This window comes from Eriocheir sinensis, chromosome 45, assembly GCF_024679095.1.
Source record: "Eriocheir sinensis breed Jianghai 21 chromosome 45, ASM2467909v1, whole genome shotgun sequence".
NCBI lineage: Eukaryota > Metazoa > Arthropoda > Malacostraca > Decapoda > Varunidae > Eriocheir > Eriocheir sinensis.
Window position 1 is genome coordinate 2,535,994 of NC_066553.1, and position 17,500 is coordinate 2,553,493.

Below are 17,500 nucleotides of genomic sequence, written 5' to 3' on the forward strand. Positions count from 1 at the left end.
CTCCTCCTCCTCTTTCTGTTGTCGTTTTCATTTCTTTACTTCATTATTTTTTTACGTCTCCATTGTTGCTTTATTTCTCCTCCTCCTCCTCTTCCTCCTACTTCTCCTTCATTGCCATCTTTTTTTTTTCCTTTACGACGTTCTTCTCTATTCTTCATGCTGCTATTGTCCTATTTCTCATCCTCTCATCCCTCTCCTCATTCCTCATCCTCCTTTTTCTGGATAAATATGAAATATGAAAGCAAGACTATATCCCAAGCATTGTTATATATTCGAAACACAATAAAAGGCAGTACCACATAAGTATCCCCTTCATGGACTTCAGTCATGTGGTATTGAAAACAACCTCGCAGCGTAGATATGAGATTATTTATCGGAAGAGATCAACGCTAGAGATACAGGCTGAGTGGTTCCTGTCACTAGCGAAGTACCTGAAGGTCAGTACTGGGATCATATTTTCTTAATACCCCTTGAATGCGATTTTGCCAGTTAGACCTCACCAAGCTTCTGGAATGGAGCAAAAAGTGGCTGTTACAATTCAATGAAGAAAAATGTAAAGTCCTGCACCATGGGAGGGGATATCCAGCACACCAATACCACATGGAAAACACTCCACTATCCACCACAGAGCCAGAGAAAGACCTGGGAGTATAATGTTACCAGGCTACCAGGGAAGGCCAAATCCGTACCAATCGCAGCGGACGGGTTAACATATACATCAACGGCTGAGAAACGGAACTAAAATCCATGTCATCGTTATCAGAATATAAGAAAAAATTGGGGTAAAACTACTTCATCAGCGCCAATTGTTGAGGCATCCAGAAATACTCCCAGATCATGCAGTAGTCTAACCCTTCAGCCTTGCGTGGGAAGCCTCTGCGGGTCGTGCATGAGGAGTAGGGTCGTTGGGTGGCAGGGACCAGCACACACAGCACTGTAAGTCTGCCAGTAAATATCTAACGCCACCCTCGGTTTCATTGCGAGGACGCTTGAGTGTAATACGCCGGGAGTAATTTTACTGTATTACTCTTTGGTGTGGCATCGCCAGGAATACGCAGAGCAGCGCTGGCTCACCCGGTCATAAGGACATTGCGTTTTGAGCCAATACAGCGCCGCGCCGCGTAAATGACATAACTGTTAAGAGAACAGCCGTGTCAAGAACAGCACAAGCAATTCAATCTCTGTGCGCTGTGAAGGGGCGACAACCGGCGGCCTTGATGCAATTTTTCAAGGAAGTGGACAAGTGTAATAACGCCGCTCACTCCTACGCGTTTGAGCCCCAGACTGCCCCGGTAACTGGAAATAACGTTCCGCCGGTTCAGGCGAGGGGATGCAGTGCAGCGGAAGGAGTTCATTTTTGATGAAATCGAATGGAATTGGAACCGTTGGAACAACGTTCCGCGAAGAGTTACTGGGAAAACGATCAACTCATTTAAAAGTGCACGGCCGCTGCTTCGTTGCGGCCAAAGTAAACTGAGCGTCCGTACGCACACACACAGGAACTTAAATTAAGCTGATCTGCGGCCACGAGGGTGCCTGACGAATGGCTGCAATCATTAAAGCAGCCAGCCGCGGTGGAGCACAACAGCCTTACTCTGCCCTTCTAGGTTTCCATGCCTCCTCCTCCTCCTCCTCCTCCTCCTCCTCCTCCTCCTCCTCCTCCCTCCATTTCCTCCTCTCTCCATTTCCTCCTCCTCCTTCTTCTTATCCTCCTCCTCCTCCTCCTCCACCACCGTCTCCTCCTCCTATCCCCAGGGCTACTTTAGGTTGTACTCCGCCAGTTTCATGAGGCGAGGGAGGGAGGGGAGAATGGAGGGGCTTGACCCACTTCCTGCGTAGGTCAAAATATGGGTCACACACACACACACACACACACACACACACACACAAATCAAGCTGAAGTTTGCCCCCTCCCTAGACCAAAATATTTTTCCGCTGCTAAGGATTGATTATTGAGCGCTTTTAAACTAAGAGGGACGGCTGTGTGCGGGTTGTGAGATCCCGGATTTGCTACCGAACTCAATACACTCTCCATCTAGCCTTCATAAGTTCAGCACGTCACTAGACCAGAGGGAATTACGCGTTTTTTTTTTTTTTTTTTTTTAGAGAGAGAGAGAGAGAGAGAGAGAAAAGGAGAGAGAGGAGAGAGGTGAGAGAGAGAGAGAGAGAGAGAGAGAGAGAGAGAGCGGGGGAGAGAAAAGGAAGGAAAGATGGAGGGAGGAAGGAACCATATGAAGGTACTTTCTTCTCTCCTCACCACCTAGAAGAGAGAGAGAGAGAGAGAGAGAGAGAGAGAGAGAGAGAGAGAGAGACACATACATACATACATACGTACATACATACATACATACATACATACATACATACATACAAAGCTCAATGGCTGCCACGCTCGGCTGATCCTGGGTTTCATTCCGGGGTGAAGTAGATACGAACGGGCGGTCTTCTTACAACTGCGCCCACATCCAACCGAAACTGAATGGCCACCGCACTTTACCCAGGGTGTGTGTCGAGGCGCGGGGTGCTGGCCGGGCCCCGCACCGCTAAAGGCGAGTAACCGACGGGGGAACTCTCGGCACTTTCACACTCTCGACACAGGGGCTTGGGTTGCTATTGTCAAATGCACCCACCCCTCACACCAACATTTTCCAGAGGCCAAAAAGGAGCTTAATCGAGTTCTAATGAGTGTTCTTTTAGGTTCACGGTACAGAAGAAGGCTCAGACTACCACCAGGGTCATACAAGTACCCCTGGAAATGCCCTAAACTCCCACGAAAGACTAGTAAATTACGTGTTCTTGGGCGCAGAATTGTTTAAAAATATGACCCTTGCTCAGTCCAGCAACAAGAAAGTAGGTTAATTACAGACAAGCACGCACATTTACACACACACACACACACGCACACAGACACACACACACGCACACACATACTCACACGCCCATTCTGTAGTGTGGTGGTTAGCTTGGTCAGGTTAGGTCAGTCTCCTTTAATCTGTCTTTCAATCCGTCCGCCCCGCAGTGAATGGGTGTACCGGTGTCTGTCAGGCGGCCAGAGGTATAGTTTCCCTCGTACATGAATATCATCCGTCTCCTGAACTCCCAATCTCGTTCGTGGATCCATCACCTGAACTCCCAACTCGTTCGTGGATCCCTCACCTGAACTCCCCAATCTCGTTCGTGGATCCCCACCTGAACTCCCCAACTTCGTTCGTGGATCCCTCACCTGAACTCCCAATCTCGTTCAGGATCCCTCACCTGAACTCCCCAACCTCGTTCGTGGATCCTCACCTGAACTCCCAATCTCGTTCGTGGATCCATCACCTGAACTCCCAATATCGTTCAGATCCCTCACCTGAACTCCCAATCTCGTTCGTGGATCCATCACCTGAACTCCCAATCCGTTCGTGGATCCCTCACCTGAACTCCCCATCTTGTTCGTGGATCCATCACCTGAACTCCCAATCTCGTTCAGATCCATCACCTGAACTCCCCAATCTCGTTCGTGGATCCCTCACCTGAACTTCCCAATCTCATTCGTGGATCCATCACCTGAACTCCCCAATCTCGTTCGTGGATCCCTCACCTGAACTCCCCAACTCATCTGTGGATCCCTCACCCGAACTCCCCAATCTCGTTCGTGGATCCCTCACCTGAACTCCACAATCTCGTTCGTGGATCCCTCACCTGAACTCCCCAATCTCGTTCGTGGATCCCTCACCTGAACTCCCCAATCTCGTTCGTGGATCCCTCACCTGAACTCCACAACTTCGTTCGTGGATCCTCACCTGAACTCCCCAACTCGTTCGTGGATCCATCACCTGAACTCCCCAATCTCGTTCAGATCCCTCACCTGAACTCCCCAACTTCGTCCGTGGATCCCTCACCTGAACTCCCCAATCTCGTTCGTGGATCCCCACCTGAACTCCCAATCTCGTCTGTGGATCCCCACCTGAACTCCCAATCTTGTTCGTGGATCCCCCACCTGAACTCCACAATCTCGTTCGTGGATCCCTCACCTGAACTCCCCAATCTCGTTCGTGGATCCCTCACCTGAACTCCTCAATCTTGTTCGTGGATCCATCACCTGAACTCCCCAATATCGTTCGTGGATCCCTCACCTGAACTCCCCAATCTCGTTCGTGGATCCCTCACCTGAACTCCTCAATCTTGTTCGTGGATCCATCACCTGAACTCCCCAATATCGTTCGTGGATCCATCACCTGAACTCCCAATCTCGTTCGTGGATCCCCACCTGAACTCCCAATCTCGTTCGTGATCCCCACCTGAACTCCCCAATCTCGTTCGTGGATCCCCACCTGAACTCCCCAACTCGTCTTCGTGGATCCCCACCTGAACTCCCAATCTTGTTCGTGGATCCATCACCTGAACTCCCAAACATCGTTCGTGGATCCCTCACCTGAACTCCCCAATCTAGTTCGTGGATCCCTCACCTGAACTCCCCAATATCGTTCGTGGATCCTCACCTGAACTCCCCAACTCGTTCGTGGATCCCTAACCTGAACTCCCCAATCTCGTTCGTGGATCCATCACCTGAACTCCCCAATCTCGTTCGTGGATCCATCACCTGAACTCCCCAATCTCGTTCGTGGATCCCTCACCTGAACTACCCAATCTCGTTCGTGGATCCATCACCTGAACTCCCCAATCTCGTTCGTGGATCCATCACCTGAACTCCCCAATCTCGTTCGTGGATCCCTCACCTGAACTCCCCAATCTCGTTCGTGGATCCCTCACCTGAACTCCCCAATCTTGTTCGTGGATCCATCACCTGAACTACCAACTTCGTTCGTGGATCCATCACCTGAACTCCCCAATCTCGTTCGTGGATCCCTCACCTGAACTCCCCAATCTCGTTCGTGGATCCCTCACCTGAACTCCCCAATATCGTTCGTGGATCCCTCACCTGAACTCCCCAATCTCGTTCGTGGATCCCTCACCTGAACTCCCCAATCTCGTTCATGGATCCCTCACCTGAACTCCCCAATCTCGTTCGTGGATCCCTCACCTGAACTCCCCAATCTCGTTCGTGGATCCCTCACCTGAACTCCCCAATATCGTTCGTGGATGGTACTGGCTGGCTGGCTGGCGATCACGAGTACAGAGTGGGATCAGACCTTAGCGAATGACACTGTTCTTTTGAGACACTACGTAGAGCCGATATAGATCAATAGTTCACTTCACGCCACCGCCACCACCACCACCACCACCACCACGACTTCGACCCTTACCACCAACACTAATACCACCACCACTACAACCACTACCACCACGACTACGACCCTTACTACCACGACTATCACCACCACCACCAACACTAATACCACCACCTTTTTTATGTCCTTGAACTAACTGTAAAATAAATAAATAAATAAATAAATAAATAAAATATATCACCACCACCACCATCACCACCACCACCATCACCACCACCATCACCACCACCGCCACCACCACCACCATCACCACCACCACCACCACCACCAGATCTCTCTCTCTCTCTCATTGATCTCTCTCTTCTCTCTCCCTCTTATGATGAATGACTCTCTCAGAAAAAATAATTCATCATGACGTAAACGGCGAGCAATAAGTGAGATTGAAGAGAGAAGAGAGAGAGAGAGAGAGAGAGAGAGAGAGTAGTCCCATGGGATGTCGACACGAGATAGAGACACGTACACATTCTCTCTCTCTCTCTCGTCTTCATTCTGTCCCTCGCTGCAGGAATAACATAACGACGGGGCTGGAGAGCGACGAGAGCGGCATGAAAAGCAAATGAGGAATGTGGAGGAAGGGGAAGGAAGGGAGGAAGGGGTGAGGTTGTTTCGAGGATGTGGGGAAGGGGGTGGCTTATCTGGGGGAGAGAGGGGGAAGAGGGCGGTTTAGCTGGAGGAACGAGGAAGGAAGGAGGGGAGAAGGGGAAGGACGTGAAGGAATGGAGATGGAGGATGGATTGAGAGGAGGGGAAGGGAAGGGTCACTGAAGGGCATGGTTAGGAGGAGGAAGTGGATGGGAAGGAGCAGATGATGGTGAGGGCTGTAAAAAGAAGAAGGGTTTTAGGTTTGGTTAGTGGTGTGTGTGTGTGTGTGTGTGTCATAGACGAGAGAGAGAGAGAGAGAGAGAGAGAGAGAGAGGAGAGAGAGAGAGAGGAGAGAGAGAGAGAGAGAGAGAGAGAGAATGGAAACAGATGATACAGAATCTGACATGCAGACTATTGATTAAAAAGACAATTGAGGTAGGATTTGAATAGACAGATGATATGGATAGAGAGAGAGAGAGAGAGAGAGAGAGAGAGAGAGAGAGAGAGAGAGAGAGAGAGAGAGAGAGAGAGAGAGAAAGGTACGATGGAAAAATTAAACAAGAAAAAAAATAAAAGCGGACGAAGGGAATGGGTACGAACGTGTTGGGGACTCTGGGAGGAGGGGATGAAGGGAAGGATTAAGGAAGGGGAGAAGGTTGGAGGAAAAATTGGGGACGATTTAGTCAGTGAGGAAAAGAAAAAGAAAAAAGTCTTAACGTTAAGGGGAATTTAATTAGGCAGAGAATATGTGGATGGAAGGGGGGGGGATGGGAGGGAGGGGTACAAGTTGATGGGAAGGGGTGATGGAAGGCATGAGGGAAAGAATTGAGTCTGATTAGATATGTTTACGGAAGGGAAGGGAAATTTTAGGAAGGGGAGAACAAGTTAATGGAAATGGGAGATGGGAAGGGAAGGGGTGTGAGGGAGGGAGGGAAGAGGGGAGGAGGGAGGAATGAGGGAAAGAATTGAGTCTGATTAGATATGTTTACGGAAGGGAAGGGAAATTGTAGAAAGAGGAGAACAAGTCAATGGAAATAGGAAATGGGAAGGAAGGGAGGAAAAAGGGGAAGGGAGAGGAATGAAGGGAAAGAATTGAGTCTGATTTGATATGTGAACGGAAGGGGGGGAACTGACAGGGAGAACAGGTTGATGGAAATGGGAGACGGGGAGGTGAATGGGGAGGGGGTGGGTGAGACAGGGTAAGGGAGGGAAGGGGGAGGAAAGAGGGGCTGACAGGGATATACTTGATGGATAGGGATTTTAGGATTTTTCTTGGCATAGGAACGTTGGGGAAAGGGAAGAGAAGGGAGGTCTGGGGTACGAAGAGAGAGAGAGAGAGAGAGAGAGAGAGAGAGAGAGAGAGAGAGAGAGAGAGAGAGAGAGAGAGAGAGAGAGAGAGAGAGAGAGATTTACATAGATTTACATAGAAAATCAGACCACACAGACCCCATGGTCCAGACTAGGTGGCCTGTCCTTAAACCTAAGTGATTCTACATTAATCAGATGGCTCCAAAACGTTGCATTTCTACTCTAGTTAATATTAAGTTGAAGGAAGTGACGGTCGAGCTTGTTTTTGAAGGAGAGAGAGAGAGAGAGAGAGAGAGAGAGAGAGAGAGAGAGAGAGAGAGAGAGAGAGAGAGAGAGAAGGGAGCGGAGGAATAGGCTGGGGAAGGGGATAAAAAGAAGGGCTGGGGTACAAAGAGAGAGATAGAGAGTGATGGAAGAGAGAGAAGGAACTAGGAATGGAGAGAGAGAGAGGAATGAGAAGGATATGTGAAGAGAAAACAAAGATAGGGGAAAGGAAACAGGAGATAAATGAAGGAATTAGAAGAAAATGGAAGGAAATATATTGTACTGGAAAAAAAATAATAAAAAAAGTTAAAAGATAAGATATTTAAAAGAAAACCAAATATTAAAAGAGAAGGAAAACGATAGTAAGGAAAAGGAAAGGAAGGGAAAGGAAATCGAAGGGAAAATAAAGGAAAGGAAAGGAGAATGAAAAGGATATATCGAAGCAGTAAAAAAAAATGTTAAAATTTGACGAGAGAGGAAAGGAAGAGGAGGAGAAAAAAGGAGACGAAATAAATTAGTAAGAAAAAAGAAGGGAAAGGAAATCGAAGGGAAAATAAAGGAAAGGGAAGGAGAATGAAAAGGATATATCGAAGCAGTAAAAAAAAAAAGTTAAAATTTGACGAGAGAGGAAAGGAAGAGGAGGAGAAAAAAGGAGAGGAAATATAAGAGTAAGGAAAAGGAAGGGAAAGGAAATCGAAGGGAAAATAAAGGAAAGGAAAGGAGAATGAAAAGAATATATCGAAGCATTAAAAAAAAAGTTAAAATTTGACGAGAACAAAGGAAAAGGAGGAGGAGAACAGAGGAAATAAAGGAAGGAAGGAGAAGGAAGGAAATTAATTACTGGAGTGTGAAAACTTTAGTACAGGAAAAAAATGATTCAGTAAAAAGATAAGATATTAAAAAGAAAACCAAATTAAAAGAAAAGGGAAACAATAGTAGTGTATCTGAAGCTGATGGAAGGGAGGAAAAGAAACTGAATGGGATGGGATGGAGAGGAAGGGATGGGTGAACGAAAGAGAAGGGTCGTTACAAAGACTATACTTCGCCCCATCAACTGAAGTGAACTGAAGGAAAGAATTAAAACCTGAATGAAAGAGGAGAGAGGAGAGACCGGGAAGGAAGAGGTGATAGGGTGCGGGGATGTGGAAGAGAAGGAAACGAAGGAGAACGAGAAGGAGGAGGTGGGGAAGCGATGACCAAGCAGAGGAAGATAAGAGAAGAGAATTGAAGGAAGAGAAAGGCAGGGGAAGGCAAGCAATGGGAAGGGAAGGGAAGACATTTTGAGAGAAGCGATTGGTTGCGTTAGAAAAGGATGGGAAAGAAAGGACAGGGAAGGGAAGGGAAGACATTTTGAGAGAAGCGATTGATAGCGTTGGAAAAGGATGGGAAAGAAAGGACAGGGAAGGGAAGGGAAGACATTTTGAGAGAAGCGATTGGTTGCGTAGGAAAAGGATGGGAAAGAAAAAGAACAGGGAAGGGAAGGGAAAGGAAAGGAATGAAGAATAGATAAGAAAAGATTAGAAATGGAATGGAAAGGAAAGAAAAGAAAGAGAAAGGAAGGGAACGGAAAAGAAAAGAAGAGAAGGGAAGGAAAGAAAGAAAGGGAAAGGAAAGAAGGAAGAAAAGGAAAAAGAAAGGAAGGAAAGGAAAGGAAGAGAATGGAAGGAAAGAGGAAAGGAAAGAGAAGGAAAGGAAGAGAAAGGAAGGAAGGAAGAGAAAGAAGAGAAAGGAAGGGAAGAGAAAGGAAGAGAAAGGAAGGAAGAGAAAGAAGAAGGAAGGGAAGGGAAGAAGAGAAGAAGAAGAGAAGAAGAGAAGGAAGAGAAGAAGGGAAGGGAAGAGAAAGGAAGAGAAGAGAAGAAGGAAAGAGAAGAGAAGGAAGAAGAAGGAAGTGAAGAGAAGAGAAGAGAAGAGAAGAGAAGAGAAGAGAAGAGAAGAGAAGAGAAGAGAAGAGAAGAGAAGAGAAGAGAAGAGAAGAGAAGGGAAGGGAAGGCAAGTCTGATACAACAACATTATACGTGATATTATTTTTCCCTCGCTCCCCCCCCCTCCCCTCCTACCCCCTCAGGATGGTGCGTTCCCTCGTGCGTGAATCTTATTACACAAACACACTCTCTCTCTCTCCATGTTTATCATTTCCACCGTTTTTATTAATCTATTCTTTCCTTTTCATATATTTATTTTCCTTTCACGCTACAGGTGTTTTTTTAATAATTCCCATGTGGTGTTTTTTACATATATTTTTCTTTTCTTTTATTAATTTTTCTTTCTCTCTGTCTCCGAGTTTATCATTTCCGACCGTTCTTATATATTCTTCTTTTCTTTTTTTCATTTATTTTTGTTGCTTTGGTTCTTTCCACACACACACACACACACACACACACACACACACACACACACACACACACACACACACACACACGATCCTCCTTAGCCTTTTTATTTCTTTCATTTTATTTCCCTTATCTTGTTTTTTTTCTTGTTTTTTTTCCAATCTACACGTTTCATCATTTACCCCTGTTTTTTTTATTCTTTTCTTTCTTTCTTTATTTATTTTTGTGGCTGTCGTTCTCTCTCTCTCCACACACACACACACACACACACACACACACACACACACACACACACACACACACACACAAGATGCTGCAACATAACCTCTTTTTTTAATTTTTATTCTCCCAGTCTTTCTCTCTCCTTTTCATTATCCCTTTTCCTTTCCTTCTTTCCACACACAAGATGCAACGTAACCTTATTTCTTTCTCATTTCTATTTTCCCATTTTTATTCTTTTCATTCTTTATTTTCCTTTCCTTCTTTCCACACACAAGATGCAACGTAACCTTTCTTCTTTCTCATTTCTATTTTCCCATCTTTATCCTTTTCATCATTAATTTTCCTCTCCTTCTTTCTCCGAACAAAATACAGCGTAACCTTTTCATATTTTCTTTCCTCTTTCTCGCATCTCTTCTTGCTCGAGTTTCCGAAAGCATGAACGTATTTGCTCTTTTCTTTGCCCAAAACATAATAATTTCTCGCGTTCGAAGTTGGGGGCCGAAGCAGCATATTGGTATTTTTCTTAACCTAAAAGATATTACCCAAACGAATAGTTGAACATGAGTTTTTTTTTTTTTTTTTTTTTAACGGGGGAAGAATTGGGAAAATGTTATACAGGGAAGCGCTGGACTTGGAAGAAAAGGAATGAAAGGGAAGGAGATGGAAAAGGATGGAAAAGGAAGTGTAGGACATGGAAGCGATGCACAAGGAAGAAAAGGAATGGAAGGGAAGGAGATGGAAAATGATGGAAAGGGAAGTGTAGGAAAAGGAAGCGATGGACAAGGAAGAAAAGGAATGGACGGGAAGGATATGGAAAAGGTTGGAAAAGGAAGTGTAGGACATGGAAGCGATGGACAAGGAAGAAAAGGAATGGACGGGAAGGAGATGGAAAGGATGGAAAGGGAAGTGTAGGAAATGGAAGCGATGGACAAGGAAGAAAAGGAATGGACGGGAAGGAGATGGAAAGGATGGAATGGGAAGTGTAGGAAAAGGAAGCGATGGACAATGAAGAAAAGGAATGGACGGGAAGGAGATGGAAAGGATGGAATGGGAAGTGTAGGAAATGGAAGCGATGGACAAGGAAGAAAAGGAATGGAAAGGGAAAGGGTAGGAAAAGGAAGGGATGAGAATGGAAAGAGATGGAAGGGAAGGGCTAGGCGGACCTCATCTAACCTAACCGAACAGGAAAACACAACCCGGAATGTGATTTTGCTAACACGAAAAATCGGTTCAGTATCAACACGATTTTTCCTAAACGCTCCAAACGTGACATTTTTAATACCCACAACAACACAATACATAAATTTCAAAAAGGTGACGATCCCAAAAAGTTTCCCTCGTGGCAAAAATAGATACTGACATTACACTATCCAATACAACTGTTACCAAAAAAAAAAAAAAAAATACGGCGCTCTTAAAATTTTCATCATGATAAATATATGTTACAAAGAAACAGAGATCCGCATCGCGTCCATAACGTTATTTTAGTGTGAACTAATAGAATGACGTGACGCTGATGGCCTTTTGATGCTTTGAAAGGAAGGGCGATTATAAAACACATGGAAAATATATCATGGGAAGGAGAGGGAAGGGAAAGAATGGAAGGGAAGGGGATAGAAGAGAAGGCAGGGGACGGCAGTTGTGGAGAGAAGGGAAGGAAAAGGATTGAGAAGGGAATTAGTCTCAAAAGAAGCGATGGAAAAAATATCTTGAGAAGGAGAGATAAGGGAAGGGAAGGGAAGGGAAGGGGAAGGGAAAGAAGAGAATGGACGGCAAGGCAGGGGAAGGCAGTTGTGGAGAGAAGGGAAGGAAAAGGATTGAGAAGGGAATTAGTCTCAAAAGAAGCGATGGAAAAAATATCTTGAGAAGGAGAGGTAAGGGAAAGAAGGGAAGGGAAGGGGAAAGGAAAGAATGGACGGCAAGGACAAGGGAAAAGGGTTGAGAAGGGAAGAAATATCAAGAGAAGCAATGGGAAGGGAAGGAAAAGAAAGGAAAGAAAAGAAAGGGAAAGGAAATGGGCTCTGAAAGTGAGTGGGATTATAAAAGGAAGTGGAATTCATGTATAGAAATAGTGTATACATGAGAGCAACGTATAGGAATAAATAATGAAAAAGTGTTTGCGAAGAGGAAAATGTTCATAGAAAGTAGAATTCGTATATATAAAAAAAGTGTGTATGTAAAAAAATATAGGAAAAAATCGAAAAAAAACAGGAAAAATGAGAAAAATAAGAGGAAAGTAGCGTATAATCATGAGAACAACGTATAGGAATAAATAATGAAAAAATGTTTGCGAAGAGGAAAATGTTTATAGAAAGTAGAATTCGTATATATAAAAAACTGTGTATGTAAAAAAATATAGGAAAAAATCGAAAAAAAACAGGAAAAATGAGAAAAATAAGAGGAAAGTAGCGTATAATCATGAGAACGTATGTAAAAGAAAGTAAATGAAAATGTAACAGGAAAGTAGAATTCGTATATTATCATAGCGAATACATGAGAAAAGCATATAGGAAAAATTAAGAAAAAAATATAGAAAAGTTCCATCCATACGTGTAAAACTAACACACTCGTAAATAAGAAAAACATAGGAATAAATTAAGAAAAGTGTTTATTTAAAAGTGGAAGCCATGCATAAAAAATAAAAAAAAGTTATGTAGCAAAAACGTATGGGGAAAAATATACGAAAAAAAGTATTAAACGTATCAATTTTTTTATGAAACTAAATATAAAAAAAATAGCCAGAAAAACGTTTGAACAAAAATATATTGCGACGTGATTAAAAAAAAAAGATTATGAAAAGTGTAAAAGATAAGAGACAATAGACCGTCATAAAAATATATATATAAAACAAGTGTATCGATAGAAAGATAGATAGATAGTTAGTTATAGATAGATGGATGTAGATTGATAGATATAGATAGATTTTTTTTTTTTTTTTTTTGCAGTAAAGGAAACCGCTCAAGGGCAAAAAAATAAATAATGAAAAGCCCGCGATTGATAGATAGATAGATGGACAGATAAATAGATAGATAGATAGATAGATAAGCAGTTTCAGGAAAGCTTGTATAATGAAACGAATGAAATAAAAAAGAATATAAACAAAGACTAGAAACGAAAACAAAAAAAAACATCAGAAAACAAAGACTAGAAAACGAATAACAAAAAAAAATAGAAAACAAGGAAAAGAACATCAGGAAACTAGACTAAAAAACGAGAAAAAAATCAGAATTAAAAAACTAGAAAACGATAAAAAAACAAAAAAGAAAACTACTAAAAAAACGAGAAAAAAAATCAGAATTCAAAGACTAGAAAACGAGAAAAAAACAAAAAAGAAAACAACTATAAAACGAGAAAAAAAAATCAGAATTAAAAAACTAGAAAACGAAAACAAAAACAAAAAAAAGAAAACAACAAAAAACGAGAGAAAAAATCATAACTAAAAAAACTAGAAAACGAGAAAAAAACAGGAAAAGAACGACTAAAAAACGAGAAAAAAAATAGAAAACAAAAACTGGAAAACAACCACAAAAAAAAACACCTCTCCAATCCACTGCCATCGCTCACACACCGTTTATTAACAAAATCAAGGTGACGCCGCCAACGATATATAATCAATCAGCGTCTATTTATATAAAGCAAAAGTGAGGCGGATATCTATTACGTGTGTGTGAATAGACAAAGGCGCCACTCTGATAACATTAACTAACTATTCTCGCAACACACACACACACACACACACACACACACACACACACACACACACTTTTACACGCCAGTGGGAATAATAATAATAATAATGTTAGTGAATAGTTGTTTGCTTTATATATTTCTTTTCTTTGTGTATTACTATGACTATTTTAACGGGGAGCATACGTACTGGGGCGCGTCGCTTCACTCACTATCATCGCTATATTTCATCACCATCGGAATCGTTTAGTCATCATTATCATCATCGTCATCCCTCCAAGTCATCGTCATTACCGCCACCTTCACTATCATTCATTATCTTTGTCTCCTTCAACATCTTTCACTATCCTTATCACTATATTGCTTACTGTCTTTGTCCTCGTCAGCGTTCACTATCTTGACCGTTCTTCTTTCACTTTCTTTATTTATTTCACTATCGTTCACTATCTCTGTTTCTTATCAACATCTCTTTCTTTCTTCATCACTATCGTTCAGTATCTGACTTTTATGCCTCACTATCTTTATTAATTTCGTTCACCATCACCTTCACCTTCATCGTCACCATCGTCACCTCGTGCTATTACGCTACAAAAGTTTTAATTCGTTAATTGTTCATCTCTTATTAAGCACCCTGCGTACCCGATTCTCTCTCTCTCTCTCTCTCTCTCTCTCTCTCTCTCTCTTCTCTTCTCTTTTTATTTTTTTTTTTTTTCTCTTCTTTTCGTCTTTTTTCAAATTCTCTCTCTCTCTCTCTCTCTCTCTCTCTCTCTCTCTCTCTCTCTCTCTCTCTCTCTCTCTCTCTCTCCCCGAAACGTTAGAGAATATGTTTATAGAGACACAATACTAAGACCCATCCTCGTCCACATTTCACCTCCCAAACACAGGCATGCATTTAACGAGGCTTTCCTAGAGGTTTGGGGCATTTCCAGTAGTAGTCTTATGACCCTGGTAGTAGTTTGACCACTCCTCTGTGCCATGATGGTGAACAGTACTCACGAAAACTCGATTAATCCCTTTTTTGGCCTTTGGAAATTGTTTGTATACGACTTAAGAGCACGTCACAACTCCATTAGTTTACTAGCGGCCTTGTTGATGTAGATTATAATAAGAGAGTTAGTTTATAATGTCTCGTCTCCTTTCTCAACCACCACCACCACCAGCTTTCTCAACCACCACCACCACCACTTAGTAGAGGAGTGGAGAGATTGGTAGGAGGAGAAAGAGTAGGAGGAGGAGGAGGAGAAGGAAGAGGAGGATGAAGAGGAGGCGTTGGCAGCATATTAGTCAATATAAGACATCTGATAAAGGAGAAGGAGGAGGAGGAGGAGGTGGAGGAGGAGGAGGAGGAGGAGGAGGTGGAGGAGGAGGAGGAGAAAGAAGAGCTTATTTTCCTACAAAACAGGCGCCAGGATTGGGTAAGTTGGAGGAGGTGGAGGAGGCGGAGGAGTCGGAGGAGGAGGAGGAGGGCAAAGCTAACTTGCAAACAAAATAGATGGAAGGAGAGGAGGAGGAGGAGGAGGAGGACGTAGAAGAAGAAGAAGAAGAACAACAACAACAACAACAACAACAACAACAACAACAACAACGACAACATCCATCTCTCTCTCTTCCTTCCTTTCTCTTTCTCTCCCTTCCTTATTTTTCTATTTCCTTCCTTTCGTCTTTTCTTTTTTTTCCCTCCAAATATTTTACAATTCCTCTTTTTTTTCTCGACCATGCATTCTTATTCTCTCTCTCTCTCTCTCTCTCTCTCTCTCTCTCTCTCTCTCTCTCTCTCTCTCTCCATTCATGTTAATTTCACGTCCCTAGGCCAGGTAATTTTGGGGTTTAAATCTTCCCTCCCTCCCCTTTCCTCCCTCCTTCCCCTCCTCCCTCCTTCCCCTCCTCCCTCCCTTCTTTCCCCTCCTTCCCTTCCCTCCTGCATTCTCTTACTCCTTCCTCCTTCCTCCCTTCTCTGGTTTCCTTCCTTCCCTCTCCGTTTCTTTCTCCCTTCTTCCTCTCTCCATCTCTACCTTTTCTCTCCTCCTTCGTTTCTTCTTTCCCTCCTCTCCTCCTTTCCCCCTTCTCTCCTTTCCCTCCTTCCCTTCCTCATTCCTCCTCCTTCCCTCTCTTTCCCCTCCTCTTCTTTTCCTTTCCTCCCTTCCTTTCCTATTTTTTTCTCTTTCCCTTCCCATTCTCTTCTTCATTTCCTCCCTCCTCTCCTCTTTTTCCCTCCCTTCCTTCCTTATCTCCTCCTCACCCATCCTCTCCTTCTTTTCCTCCCTCCTTCCCCTTTGTATTCCTTCCCTCCTTCCTCTCCCTCCTTTCCTCCCTTCCTCCCAGGTAATCTGCGTGTTACCTGTCCGCAATCAATGGCTTGTTCACCGTGACCTGACCTAACACCGGTATAATGATTGACCTCCCTGCCTTCCTCCTCCTCCTCCTCCTCCTCCTCCTCCTCCTCCTCTTCCTCCTCCTCCTTCTTCTCCTCCTTCTTCTTCTTTTTCTTCTTCTTCTTCTTCTTCTTCTTCCTCATTGTCCTGTTCGTCCTCCTCTTTGTCCTCAATCTCCTCCTCCTCCTCCTCCTCCTCCTCCCTCCATTGCTCCCTTCCTTTACCCTCCCATACCTCCCTCCCTTCTTTTCCATTCCATTCCACCCCCATTCCCTCCCTCCATCGCTCCCTTCCTTTCCCCTCCCTTCCTTACCTTCCTCCCCTTTCCATATCATCTCCCCCCCCCCCCCGCCACCATTCCCTTCCTCCCTCCCTCCCTCCCTCCCTCCCTTCTCTTGAAATATGCAATGCCGGGAATTTTTTTAGTTTAAGTCGAAAGCGAAGTCCTTTTAAATGCCGCGGTGATGTAATTCATATATAATTAACTTTTGAGTCTCTAGTAATGTTCATACTTAATAATTTAGTTCTGATTTGATAGGCATTTTTATTATTTCTTTTACTGTGTTATTTTTTATTTTTTTTATTTCTCGATCCTCTCAGCTTTCCATCCCTCCCTTCGTTCCTATCCTCCCTTCCCCTTCCGTTCCATCCTTCCCCCATTCCTCCCTCCATCCCTCCCTTTCTCTCCTCCCCTTCCTTAACTCCCTTCCCTTCCATTCCATCCTACCCTACCCCCAATTCCTCCCTCCATCCCTCCCTTCTCTCCCCTTTCTTCCTTACCTCCCTCCCCTTTCCATTCCATCCCACTCCCATTCCTTCTCTCCCCTTCCTTCCTTCCCTTCCTCCCCTTCCTTAACTCCCTTCCCTTCCATTCCATCCCACCCCCATTCCTTCTCTCCCCTTCCTTCCTTCCCTTCCTCCCCTTCCTTAACTCCCTTCCCTTCCATTCCATCCTACCCCCATTCCTTCTATCCCCTTCCTTCCTTCCCTTCCTTATACTCCCTTCCCTTCATTCCATCCTACCCCCATTTCCTCCCTCCATCGCTCTTTTCATTCTTTCTTCCTTCCCTCCTCCAGACATTGCTCCATTCTTCCTTTTTTCCTCCCTCCCTCCCTTCCTTCCTTCCCTTCCTCCCTTCCTTCCTTCATTGCCTTCCATCCTTTCCTCCCTCCCATCCTTTCCTTTTCTCCCATCTTTTCCTCCCTTCCATCCTTTCCTCCCTTCCATCCTTTCCTCCCTCCCATCCTTTCCTCCCTCCCTCCCTCCCTCCGTCCCTCCCTTCCTCCCTTCCTTCCCTCATTACCTCTACCTCCATCACACCAGACCTACCTTTCTACCTTCCCTTCCCTTTATATCCTTCCCTTCGTAAATACTTAAAATGGGCAACCCCTTCCTCCCTTCCCTCCCCTTCTCCTTTTCCCCTTCTTTCCTCCCTTCCCTCCCCTTCTCCTCCCCTTCCTAGGGACGCGAGGAGGAGAGGAGAGGAAAGAGAATTGATGAA

At 44.2% G+C, this 17,500-nt stretch overlaps 1 protein-coding gene and 1 long non-coding RNA gene across 5 annotated transcripts in view; one reads left to right on the forward strand and one right to left on the reverse strand.

Annotated features, from left to right (window-relative positions):
- Window positions 1-17,500, forward strand: part of LOC126980866 (myotubularin-related protein 6-like) — a 112,450-nt gene that overhangs the window by 2,254 nt on the left and 92,696 nt on the right. The window lies entirely within an intron of this gene.
- On the reverse strand, window positions 3,547-4,769 carry LOC126980867 (uncharacterized). 3 transcript variants are annotated; one of them, XR_007733632.1, is made up of 3 exons: window positions 4,518-4,600; window positions 3,685-3,752; window positions 3,547-3,583 (listed from the first exon to the last, which is right to left on the reverse strand). It is a non-coding gene; the product is annotated as an uncharacterized LOC126980867 (long non-coding RNA). The 3 variants fall into 3 exon arrangements; XR_007733630.1 differs by having other exon boundaries at window positions 3,549-3,583; window positions 3,685-3,718; XR_007733631.1 differs by lacking the exon at window positions 3,547-3,583 and adding an exon at window positions 4,654-4,769 and having other exon boundaries at window positions 3,630-3,752; window positions 4,518-4,585.